Source organism: Taudactylus pleione, unplaced genomic scaffold (assembly GCF_031769625.1).
Source record: "Taudactylus pleione unplaced genomic scaffold, aTauple2 ptg000473l, whole genome shotgun sequence".
Lineage (NCBI taxonomy): Eukaryota > Metazoa > Chordata > Amphibia > Anura > Myobatrachidae > Taudactylus > Taudactylus pleione.
In genome coordinates this window covers 4665829-4677061 of record NW_028284875.1, presented here as the reverse complement: position 1 = coordinate 4677061, position 11233 = coordinate 4665829, and the positions used below count along the sequence as shown (strand labels likewise).

At 33.6% G+C, this 11233-nt stretch overlaps 2 non-coding genes across 2 annotated transcripts; both read right to left on the bottom strand.

The window, feature by feature from the left end:
* Positions 1-9442: 9442 nt before the first annotated feature.
* On the bottom strand, positions 9443-9515 carry TRNAR-CCU (transfer RNA arginine (anticodon CCU)). The gene has a single exon. It is a non-coding gene; the product is annotated as a tRNA-Arg (tRNA).
* A 1428-nt stretch (positions 9516-10943) lies between these two features.
* On the bottom strand, positions 10944-11016 carry TRNAR-CCU (transfer RNA arginine (anticodon CCU)). The gene has a single exon. It is a non-coding gene; the product is annotated as a tRNA-Arg (tRNA).
* Positions 11017-11233: the final 217 nt, after the last annotated feature.

Here is an 11233-nt window from a genome sequence, read left to right as displayed (position 1 = left end):
ATATTTAAAGGTAAACATTGTTTTTTTGGTCTGAAGCACCTAAATTGTCAGTAAAGTCAGTGTCCAAAGAAATATAAAAGCAGAAAATTACCCTTTTGATGACATGGATGAAAGGACTTCAAGAAACCCATCAGCAATTGCAATAGAAATTGTTATTTTGTAGCCACTCTGATATTAAATTGCAATTAAAACTTAATAGGTATGTTTTGGTATATATGGATTTTCTGCAATACCATTAAGACAGTCACCTGAATTGAAAAAAAGCATAACTTCTAGAATGAGAATGAGCAACAAAGGAACATGCATCCTAGATGGGACTTGAAGCCACTGTCCCAAGTGATAGTAAACTTTTCAGAAAACTAATCCACAATGTCATTAGGATAAATGTCTTCTTTTAGATACTGGGCCATAATTTTGCAAGCTGAACAGTTCCGGATTGATAAGCAGATAAAAGTTTCTGGTGGAGCCATTTGTGCAGTATGAAGCAAGAATAAAAGGAACATCTCCAAATTTATTTTAATGAAATAAAGCCTATCACCCCAGATGGTACTTGAACCCACAATCCCAGGCTTAGGAGGGCAGTGTCTTATCCATTAGGCCACTGGGGCTTAGTAACATCTTTGAGTGAAACTGATTTTTTCATTAGTATAATCATTAATTGTTGCGATATAGGAAAGCCGTTTATTTGTGTTCTTTGCTTTTCAAATCCCAGCATGAAATGTGATTGTACTATCCAGACCTAATAGTGTGGACCCTCATGTTACATTGTAGCAAAACAGATTGATGCAACTCTTTTACCAATAAAGAGGTAGTCTTTTGCATTCCATTTTGTTGACTAACTAAAGTAATGTTTACAGTGCATATGAACCAAAGCAGCTGTGTGTACTGGTACCTTAAAAACAGTCATGTTTGTGTTTTTTTTCTGCCTTCATATCAGGATGCTCAGGAAGCAGATGATAATCATTAACTGTTGACATTAGAAAAAAAATTACATTTGCTCCAGGTGAGGCTTGAATTCACAACCTCAGGATTGCTCAACAGATACTGTCTTATAAATACCGCGCACAGACCGATTGCGCCACAGGAGCACATGGACAAAGCGCTTTATTTTTAGTTGAGCGATTTTAGCATCGAGTTGACTAAGTAAATTAACTTGGTTTATTAATTTTAAATTAGTTACTTTTTAAATCCACTAAACTACTGCACCCAATACTAAAGTACCTAATAAAAGTAATATTCTAATCATAAGGTAATCAATTATATTGTGCATTTGTGTTATTGCCCAGTTTTATGTATGCCATAGATGTATATTGCAATGAATTCATGCCATTGTTGTACAGTACAATATTATCAAAATTGTAAAATAATTCCTGTTTATTTATCTTAAATAATATTTGGTATAGATATATGTAACTTTAATGTTGCATAGGGAAAATATACACTCTAATACCAAAAAATGCAGTATCTTTAAATAAAAATAAGTTAAATCTCACTTGTGCTCTATATTTAAAGGTAAACATTGTTTTTTTGGTCTGAAGCACCTAAATTGTCAGTAAAGTCAGTGTCCAAAGAAATATAAAAGGCAGAAAATTACCCTTTTGATGACATGGATGAAAGGACTTCAAGAAACCCATCAGCAATTGCAATAGAAATTGTTATTTTGTAGCCACTCTGATATTAAATTGCAATTAAAACTTAATAGGTATGTTTTGGTATATATGGATTTTCTGCAATACCATTAAGACAGTCACCTGAATTGAAAAAAAGCATAACTTCTAGAATGAGAATGAGCAACAAAGGAACATGCATCCTAGATGGGACATGAAGCCACTGTCCCAGGTGATAGTAAACTTTTCAGAAAACTAATCCACAATGTCATTAGGATAAATGTCTGCTTTTAGATACTGGGCCATAATTTTGCAAGCTGAACAGTTTCGGATTGATAAGCAGATAAAAGTTTCTGGTGGAGCCATTTGTGCAGTATGAAGCAAGAATAAAAGGAACATCTCCAAAATTATTTTAATGAAATAAAGCCTATCACCCCAGATGTGACTTGAACCCACAATCCCTGGTTTAGGAGGCCAGTGCCATATCCATTAGGCCACTGGGGCTTAGTAACATCTTTGAGTGAAACTGATTTTTTCATTAGTATAATCATTAATTGTTGTGATATAGGAAAGCCGTTTATGTGTTTTCTTTGCTTTACAAATCCCAGCATGAAATGTGATTGTACTATCCAGACCTAATAGTGTGGACCCTCATGTTACAGTGCAGCAAAACAGATTGATGCAACTCTTTTACCAATAAAGAGGTAGTCTTTTGCATTCCATTTTGTTGACTAACTAAAGTAATGTTTACAGTGCATATGAACCAAAGCAGCTGTGTGTACTGGTACTTAAAAACAGTCATGTTTGTGTTTTTTTTCTGCCTTCATGTCAGGATGTTCAGGAAGCAGATGATAATCATTAACTGATGACATAAGAAAAAAAATTACATTTGCTCCAGGTGAGGCTTGAACTCACAACCTCAGCATTGCTCAACCAATACTGTCTTATAAGTCCTGCGCACAGACCGATTGCGCCACAGGAGCAAATAGTCAAAGTGCATTATTTTTAGTTGAGTGATTTTAGCATCGAGTTGACTAAGTAAATTAACTTGGTTTATTAATTTTAAATTAGTTACTTTTTAAATCCACTAAACTACTGCACCCAATACTAAAGTACCTAATAAAAGTAATATTCTAATCATAAGGTAATCAATTATATTGTGCATTTGTGTTATTGCCCAGTTTTATGTATCCATAGGTGTATATTGCAATGAATTCATGCCATTGTTGTACAGTTCAATATTATCAAAATTGTAAAATAATTAGTGTTTATTTATCTTAAATAATATTTGTATAGATATATGTAACTTTAATGTTGCATATGGAAAATATACACTATATTACCAAAAAGTGCAGTATCTTTAATTAAAAATAAGTTAAATCTCACTTGTGCTCTATATTTAAAGGTAAACATTGTTTTTTTGGTCTGTAGCACCTAAATTGTCAGTAAAGTCAGTGTCCAAAGAAATATAAAAAGCAGAAAATTACCCTTTTGATGACAAGGATGAAAGGACTTCAAGAAACCCATCAGCAATTGCAATAGACATTGTTATTTTGTAGCCACTCTGATATTAAATTGCAATTAAAACTTAATAGGTATGTTTTGGTATATATGGATTTTCTGCAATACCATTAAGACAGTCACCTGCATTGAAAAAAAGCATAACTTCTAGAATGAGAATGAGCAACAAAGGAACATGCATCCTAGATGGGACTTGAAGCCACTGTCCCAGGTGATAGTAAACTTATCCGGAAACTAATCCACAATGTCATTAGGATAAATGTCTGCTTTTAGATACTGGGCCATAATTTTGCAAGCTGAACAGTTCCAGATTGTTAAGCAGATTAAAGTTTCTGGTGGAGCCATTTGTGCAGTATGAAGCAAGAATGAAAGGAACATCTCCAATATTATTTTAATGAAATAAAGCCTATCACCCCAGATGGGACTTGAACCCACAATCCATTAGGCCACTGGGGCTTAGTAACATCTTTGAGTGAAACTGATTTTTTCATTAGTATAATCATTAATTGTTGCGATATAGGAAAGCCGTTTATGTGTTTTCTTTGCTTTACAAATCCCAGCATGAAATGTGATTGTACTATCCAGACCTAATAGTGTGGACCCTCATGTTACATTGCAGCAAAACAGATTGATGCAACTCTTTTACCAATAAAGAGGTAGTCTTTTGCATTCCATTTTGTTGACTAACTAAAGTAATGTTTACAGTGCATATGAACCAAAGCAGCTGTGTGTACTGGTACCTTAAAAACAGTCATGTTTGTGTTTTTTTTCTGCCTTCATATCAGGATGTTCAGGAAGCAGATGATAATCATTAACTGATGACATTAGAAAAAAAATACATTTGCTCCAGGTGAGGCTTGAACTCACAACCTCAGCATTGCTCAACAGATACTGTCTTATAAGTCCAGCGCACAGACCGATTGCGCCACAGGAGGACATGGTCAAAGCGCATTATTTTTAGTTGAGTGATTTTAGCATCGAGTTGACTAAGTAAATTAACTTGGTTTATTAATTTTAAATTAGTTACTTTTTAAATCCACTAAACTACTGCACCCAATACTAAAGTACCTAATAAAAGTAATATTCTAATCATAAGGTAATCAATTATATTGTGCATTTGTGTTATTGCCCAGTTTTATGTATCCATAGGTGTATATTGCAATGAATTCATGCCATTGTTGTACAGTTCAATATTATCAAAATTGTAAAATGATTAGTGTTTATTTATCTTAAATAATATTTGGTATAGATATATGTAACTTTAATGTTGCATATGGAAAATATGCACTATATTACCAAAAAGTGCAGTATCTTTAATTAAAAATAAGTTAAATCTCACTTGTGCTCTATATTTAAAGGTAAACATTGTTTTTTTGGTCTGTAGCACCTAAATTGTCAGTAAAGTCAGTGTCCAAAGAAATATAAAAAGCAGAAAATTACCCTTTTGATGACAAGGATGAAAGGACTTCAAGAAACCCATCAGCAATTGCAATAGACATTGTTATTTTGTAGCCACTCTGATATTAAATTGCAATTAAAACTTAATAGGTATGTTTTGGTATATATGGATTTTCTGCAATACCATTAAGACAGTCACCTGCATTGAAAAAAAGCATAACTTCTAGAATGAGTATGAGCAACAAAGGGACATGCATCCTAGATGGGACTGGAAGCCACTGTCCCAGGTGATAGTAAACTTATCCGGAAACTAATCCACAATGTCATTAGGATAAATGTCTGCTTTTAGATACTGGGCCATAATTTTGCAAGCTGAACAGTTCCAGATTGTTAAGCAGATTAAAGTTTCTGGTGGAGCCATTTGTGCAGTATGAAGCAAGAATGAAAGGAACATCTCCAATATTATTTTAATGAAATAAAGCCTATCACCCCAGATGGGACTTGAACCCACAATCCATTAGGCCACTGGGGCTTAGTAACATCTTTGAGTGAAATTGATTTTTTCATTAGTATAATCATTAATTGTTGCGATATAGGAAAGCCATTTATTTGTGTTCTTTGCTTTACAAATCCCAGCATGAAATGTGATTGTACTATCCAGACCTAATAGTGTGGACCCTCATGTTACATTGCAGCAAAACAGATTGATGCAACTCTTTTACCAATAAAGAGGTAGTCTTTTGCATTCCATTTTGTTGACTAACTAAAGTAATGTTTACAGTGCATATGAACCAAAGCAGCTGTGTGTACTGGTACCTTAAAAACAGTCATGTTTGTGTTTTTTTTCTGCCTTCATATCAGGATGTTCAGGAAGCAGATGATAATCATTAACTGATGACATTAGAAAAAAAATTACATTTGCTCCAGGTGAGGCTTGAACTCACAACCTCAGCATTGCTCAACAGATACTGTCTTATAAGTCCTGCGCACAGACCGATTGCGCCACAGGAGGACATGGTCAAAGCGCATTATTTTTAGTTGAGTGATTTTAGCATCGAGTTGACTAAGTAAATTAACTTGGTTTATTGATTTTAAATTAGTTACTTTTTAAATCCACTAAACTACTGCACCCAATACTAAAGTACCTAATAAAAGTAATATTCTAATCATAAGGTAATCAATTATATTGTGCATTTGTGTTATTGCCCAGTTTTATGTATCCATAGGTGTATATTGCAATGAATTCATGCCATTGTTGTACAGTTCAATATTATCAAAATTGTAAAATAATTAGTGTTTATTTATCTTAAATAATATTTGGTATAGATATATGTAACTTTAATGTTGCATATGGAAAATATACACTATATTACCAAAAAGTGCAGTATCTTTAATTAAAAATAAGTTAAATCTCACTTGTGCTCTATATTTAAAGGTAAACATTGTTTTTTTGGTCTGTAGCACCTAAATTGTCAGTAAAGTCAGTGTCCAAAGAAATATAAAAAGCAGAAAATTACCCTTTTGATGACAAGGATGAAAGGACTTCAAGAAACCCATCAGCAATTGCAATAGACATTGTTATTTTGTAGCCACTCTGATATTAAATTGCAATTAAAACTTAATAGGTATGTTTTGGTATATATGGATTTTCTGTAATACCATTAAGACAGTCACCTGCATTGAAAAAAAGCCTAACTTCTAGAATGAGTATGAGCAACAAAGGAACATGCATCCTAGATGGGACTTGAAGCCACTGTCCCAGGTGATAGTAAACTTTTCAGAAAACTAATCCACAATGTCATTAGGATAAATGTCTGCTTTTAGATACTGGGCCATAATTTTGCAAGCTGAACAGTTCCAGATTGTTAAGCAGATTAAAGTTTCTGGTGGAGCCATTTGTGCAGTATGAAGCGAACATCTCCAATATTATTTTAATGAAATAAACCTATCTCCCCAGATGGGACTTGAACCCACAATCCCTGGCTTAGGAGGCCAGTGTCTTATCCTTTAGGCCACTGGGGCTTAGTAACATCTTTGAGTGAAACTGATTTTTTCATTAGTATAATCATTAATTGTTGCGATATAGGAAAGCCGTTTATTTGTGTTCTTTGCTTTTCAAATCCCAGCATGAAATGTGATTGTACTATCCAGACCTAATAGTGTAGACCCTCATGTTTCATTGCAGCAAAACAGATTGATGCAACTCTTTTACCAAGGTAGTCTTTTGCATTCCATTTTGTTGACTAACTAAAGTAATTTTTACAGTGCATATGAACCAAAGCAGCTGTGTGTACTGGTACTTAAAAACAGTCATGTTTGTGTTTTTTTTCTGCCCTCATATCAGGATGTTCAGGAAGCAGATGATAATCATTAACTGATGACATTAGAAAAAAAATTACATTTGCTCCAGGTGAGGCTTGAACTCACAACCTCAGCATTGCTCAACAGATACTGTCTTATAAGTCCTGCGCACAGACCGATTGCGCCACAGGAGCACATGGTCAAAGCGCATTATTTTTAGTTGAGTGATTTTAGCATCGAGTTGACTAAGTAAATTAACTTGGTTTATTAATTTTAAATTAGTTACTTTTTAAATCCACTAAACTACTGCACCCAATACTAAAGTACCTAATAAAAGTAATATTCTATTCATAAGGTAATCAATTATATTGTGCATTTGTGTTATTGCCCAGTTTTATGTATCCATAGGTGTATATTGCAATGAATTCATGCCATTGTTGTACAGTTCAATATTATCAAAATTGTAAAATAATTCCTGTTTATTTATCTTAAATAATATTTGGTATAGATATATGTAACTTTAATGTTGCATAGGGAAAATATACACTATACTACCAAAAATGCAGTATCTTTAAATAAAAATAAGTTAAATCTCACTTGTGCTCTATATTTAAAGGTAAACATTGTTTTTTTGGTCTGTAGCACCTAAATTGTCAGTAAAGTCAGTGTCCAAAGAAATATAAAAAGCAGAAAATTACCCTTTTGATGACAAGGATGAAAGGACTTCAAGAAACCCATCAGCAATTGCAATAGACATTGTTATTTTGTAGCCACTCTGATATTAAATTGCAATTAAAACTTAATAGGTATGTTTTGGTATATATGGATTTTCTGCAATACCATTAAGACAGTCACCTGCATTGAAAAAAAGCATAACTTCTAGAATGAGTATGAGCAACAAAGGGACATGCATCCTAGATGGGACTTGAAGCCACTGTCCCAGGTGATAGTAAACTTTTCAGGAAACTAATCCACAATGTCATTAGGATAAATGTCTGCTTTTAGATACTGGGCCATAATTTTGCAAGCTGAACAGTTCCGGATTGATAAGCAGATAAAAGTTTCTGGTGGAGCCATTTGTGCAGTATGAAGCAAGAATAAAAGGAACATCTCCAAATTTATTTTAATGAAATAAAGCCTATCACCCCAGATGGGACTTGAACCCACAATCCATTAGGCCACTGGGGCTTAGTAACATCTTTGAGTGAAATTGATTTTTTCATTAGTATAATCATTAATTGTTGCGATATAGGAAAGCCATTTATTTGTGTTCTTTGCTTTACAAATCCCAGCATGAAATGTGATTGTACTATCCAGACCTAATAGTGTGGACCCTCATGTTACATTGCAGCAAAACAGATTGATGCAACTCTTTTACCAATAAAGAGGTAGTCTTTTGCATTCCATTTTGTTGACTAACTAAAGTAATGTTTACAGTGCATATGAACCAAAGCAGCTGTGTGTACTGGTACTTAAAAACAGTCATGTTTGTGTTTTTTTTCTGCCTTCATATCAGGATGTTCAGGTAGTAGATGATAATCATTAACTGATGACATTAGAAAAAAAATTACATTTGCTCCAGGTGAGGCTTGAATTCACAACCTCAGGATTGCTCAACAGATACTGTCTTATAAGTACCGCGCACAGACTGATTGCGCCACAGGAGCACATGGACAAAGCACTTTATTTTTAGTTGAGTGATTTTAGCATCGAGTTGACTAAGTAAATTAACTTGGTTTATTAATTTTAAATTAGTTACTTTTTAAATCCACTAAACTACTGCACCCAATACTAAAGTACCTAATAAAAGTAATATTCTAATCATAAGGTAATCAATTATATTGTGCATTTTGTTATTGCCCAGTTTTATGTATCCATAGGTGTATATTGCAATGAATTCATGCCATTGTTGTACAGTACAATATTATCAAAATTGTAAAATAATTCCTGTTTATTTATCTTAAATAATATTTGGTATAGATATATGTAACTTTAATGTTGCATAGGGAAAATATACACTCTAATACCAAAAAATGCAGTATCTTTAAATAAAAATAAGTTAAATCTCACTTGTGCTCTATATTTAAAGGTAAACATTGTTTTTTTGGTCTGAAGCACCTAAATTGTCAGTAAAGTCAGTGTCCAAAGAAATATAAAAGGCAGAAAATTACCCTTTTGATGACATGGATGAAAGGACTTCAAGAAACCCATCAGCAATTGCAATAGAAATTGTTATTTTGTAGCCACTCTGATATTAAATTGCAATTAAAACTTAATAGGTATGTTTTGGTATATATGGATTTTCTGCAATACCATTAAGACAGTCACCTGAATTGAAAAAAAGCATAACTTCTAGAATGAGAATGAGCAACAAAGGAACATGCATCCTAGATGGGACTTGAAGCCACTGTCCCAGGTGATAGTAAACTTTTCAGAAAACTAATCCACAATGTCATTAGGATAAATGTCTGCTTTTAGATACTGGGCCATAATTTTGCAAGCTGAACAGTTCCGGATTGATAAGCAGATAAAAGTTTCTGGTGGAGCCATTTGTGCAGTATGAAGCAAGAATAAAAGGAACATCTCCAATATTATTTTAATGAAATAAAGCCTATCACCCCAAATGGGACTTGAACCCACAATCCCTGGCTTAGGAGGCCAGTGCCTTATCCATTAGGCCACTGGGGCTTAGTAACATCTTTGAGTGAAACTGATTTTTTCATTAGTATAATCATTAATTGTTGCGATATAGGAAAGCCGTTTATTTGTGTTCTTTGCTTTACAAATCCCAGCATGAAATGTGATTGTACTATCCAGACCTAATAGTGTGGACCCTCATGTTACATTGCAGCAAAATAGATTGATGCAACTCTTTTACCAATAAAGAGGTAGTCTTTTGCATTCCATTTTGTTGACTAACTAAAGTAATGTTTACAGTGCATATGAACCAAAGCAGCTGTGTGTACTGGTACTTAAAAACAGTCATGTTTGTGTTTTTTTTCTGCCTTCATATCAGGATGTTCAGGAAGCAGATGATAATCATTAACTGATGACATTAGAAAAAAAATTACATTTGCTCCAGGTGAGGCTTGAACTCACAACCTCAGGATTGTTCAACAGATACTGTCTTATAAGTACCGCGCACAGACCGATTGCGCCACAGGAGCACATGGACAAAGCGCTTTATTTTTAGTTGAGTGATTTTAGCATCGAGTTGACTAAGTAAATTAACTTGGTTTATTAATTTTAAATTAGTTACTTTTTAAATCCACTAATCTACTGCACCCAATACTAAAGTACCTAATAAAAGTAATATTCTAATCATAAGGTAATCAATTATATTGTGCATTTGTGTTATTGCCCAGTTTTATGTATCCATAGGTGTATATTGCAATGAATTCATGCCATTGTTGTACAGTACAATATTATCAAAATTGTAAAATAATTCCTGTTCATTTATCTTAAATAATATTTGGTATAGATATATGTAACTTTAATGTTGCATAGGGAAAATATACACTCCAATACCAAAAAATGTAGTATCTTTAAATTAAAATAAGTTAAATCTCACTTGTGCTCTATGTTTAAATGTAAACATTGTTTTTTTGGTCTGAAGCACCTAAATTGTCAGTAAAGTCAGTGTCCAAAGAAATATAAAAGGCAGAAATTTACCCTTTTGATGACATGGATGAAAGGACTTCAAGAAACCCATCAGCAATTGCAATAGAAATTGTTATTTTGTAGCCACTCTGATATTAAATTGCAATTAAAACTTAATAGGTATGTTTTGGTATATATGGATTTTCTGCAATACCATTAAGACAGTCACCTGAATTGAAAAAAAGCATAACTTCTAGAATGAGAATGAGCAACAAAGGAACATGCATCCTAGATGGGACTTGAAGCCACTGTCCCAGGTGATAGTAAACTTTTCAGAAAACTAATCCACAATGTCTTTAGGATAAATGTCTGCTTTTAGATACTGGGCCATAATTTTGCAAGCTGAACAGTTCCGGATTGATAAGCAGATAAAAGTTTCTGGTGGAGCCATTTGTGCAGTATGAAGCAAGAATAAAAGGAACATCTCCAAAATTATTTTAATGAAATAAAGCCTATCACCCCAGATGGGACTTGAACCCACAATCCCTGGCTTAGGAGGCCAGTGCCTTATCCATTAGGCCACTGGGGCTTAGTAACATCTTTGAGTGAAACTGATTTTTTCATTAGTATAATCATTAATTGTTGCGATATAGGAAAGCTGTTTTTTTGTGTTCTTTGCTTTACAAATCCCAGCATGAAATGTGATTGTACTATCCAGACCTAATAGTGTGGACCCTCATGTTACATTGCAGCAAAACAGATTGATGCAACTCTTTTACCAATAAAGAGGTAGTCTTTTGCATTCC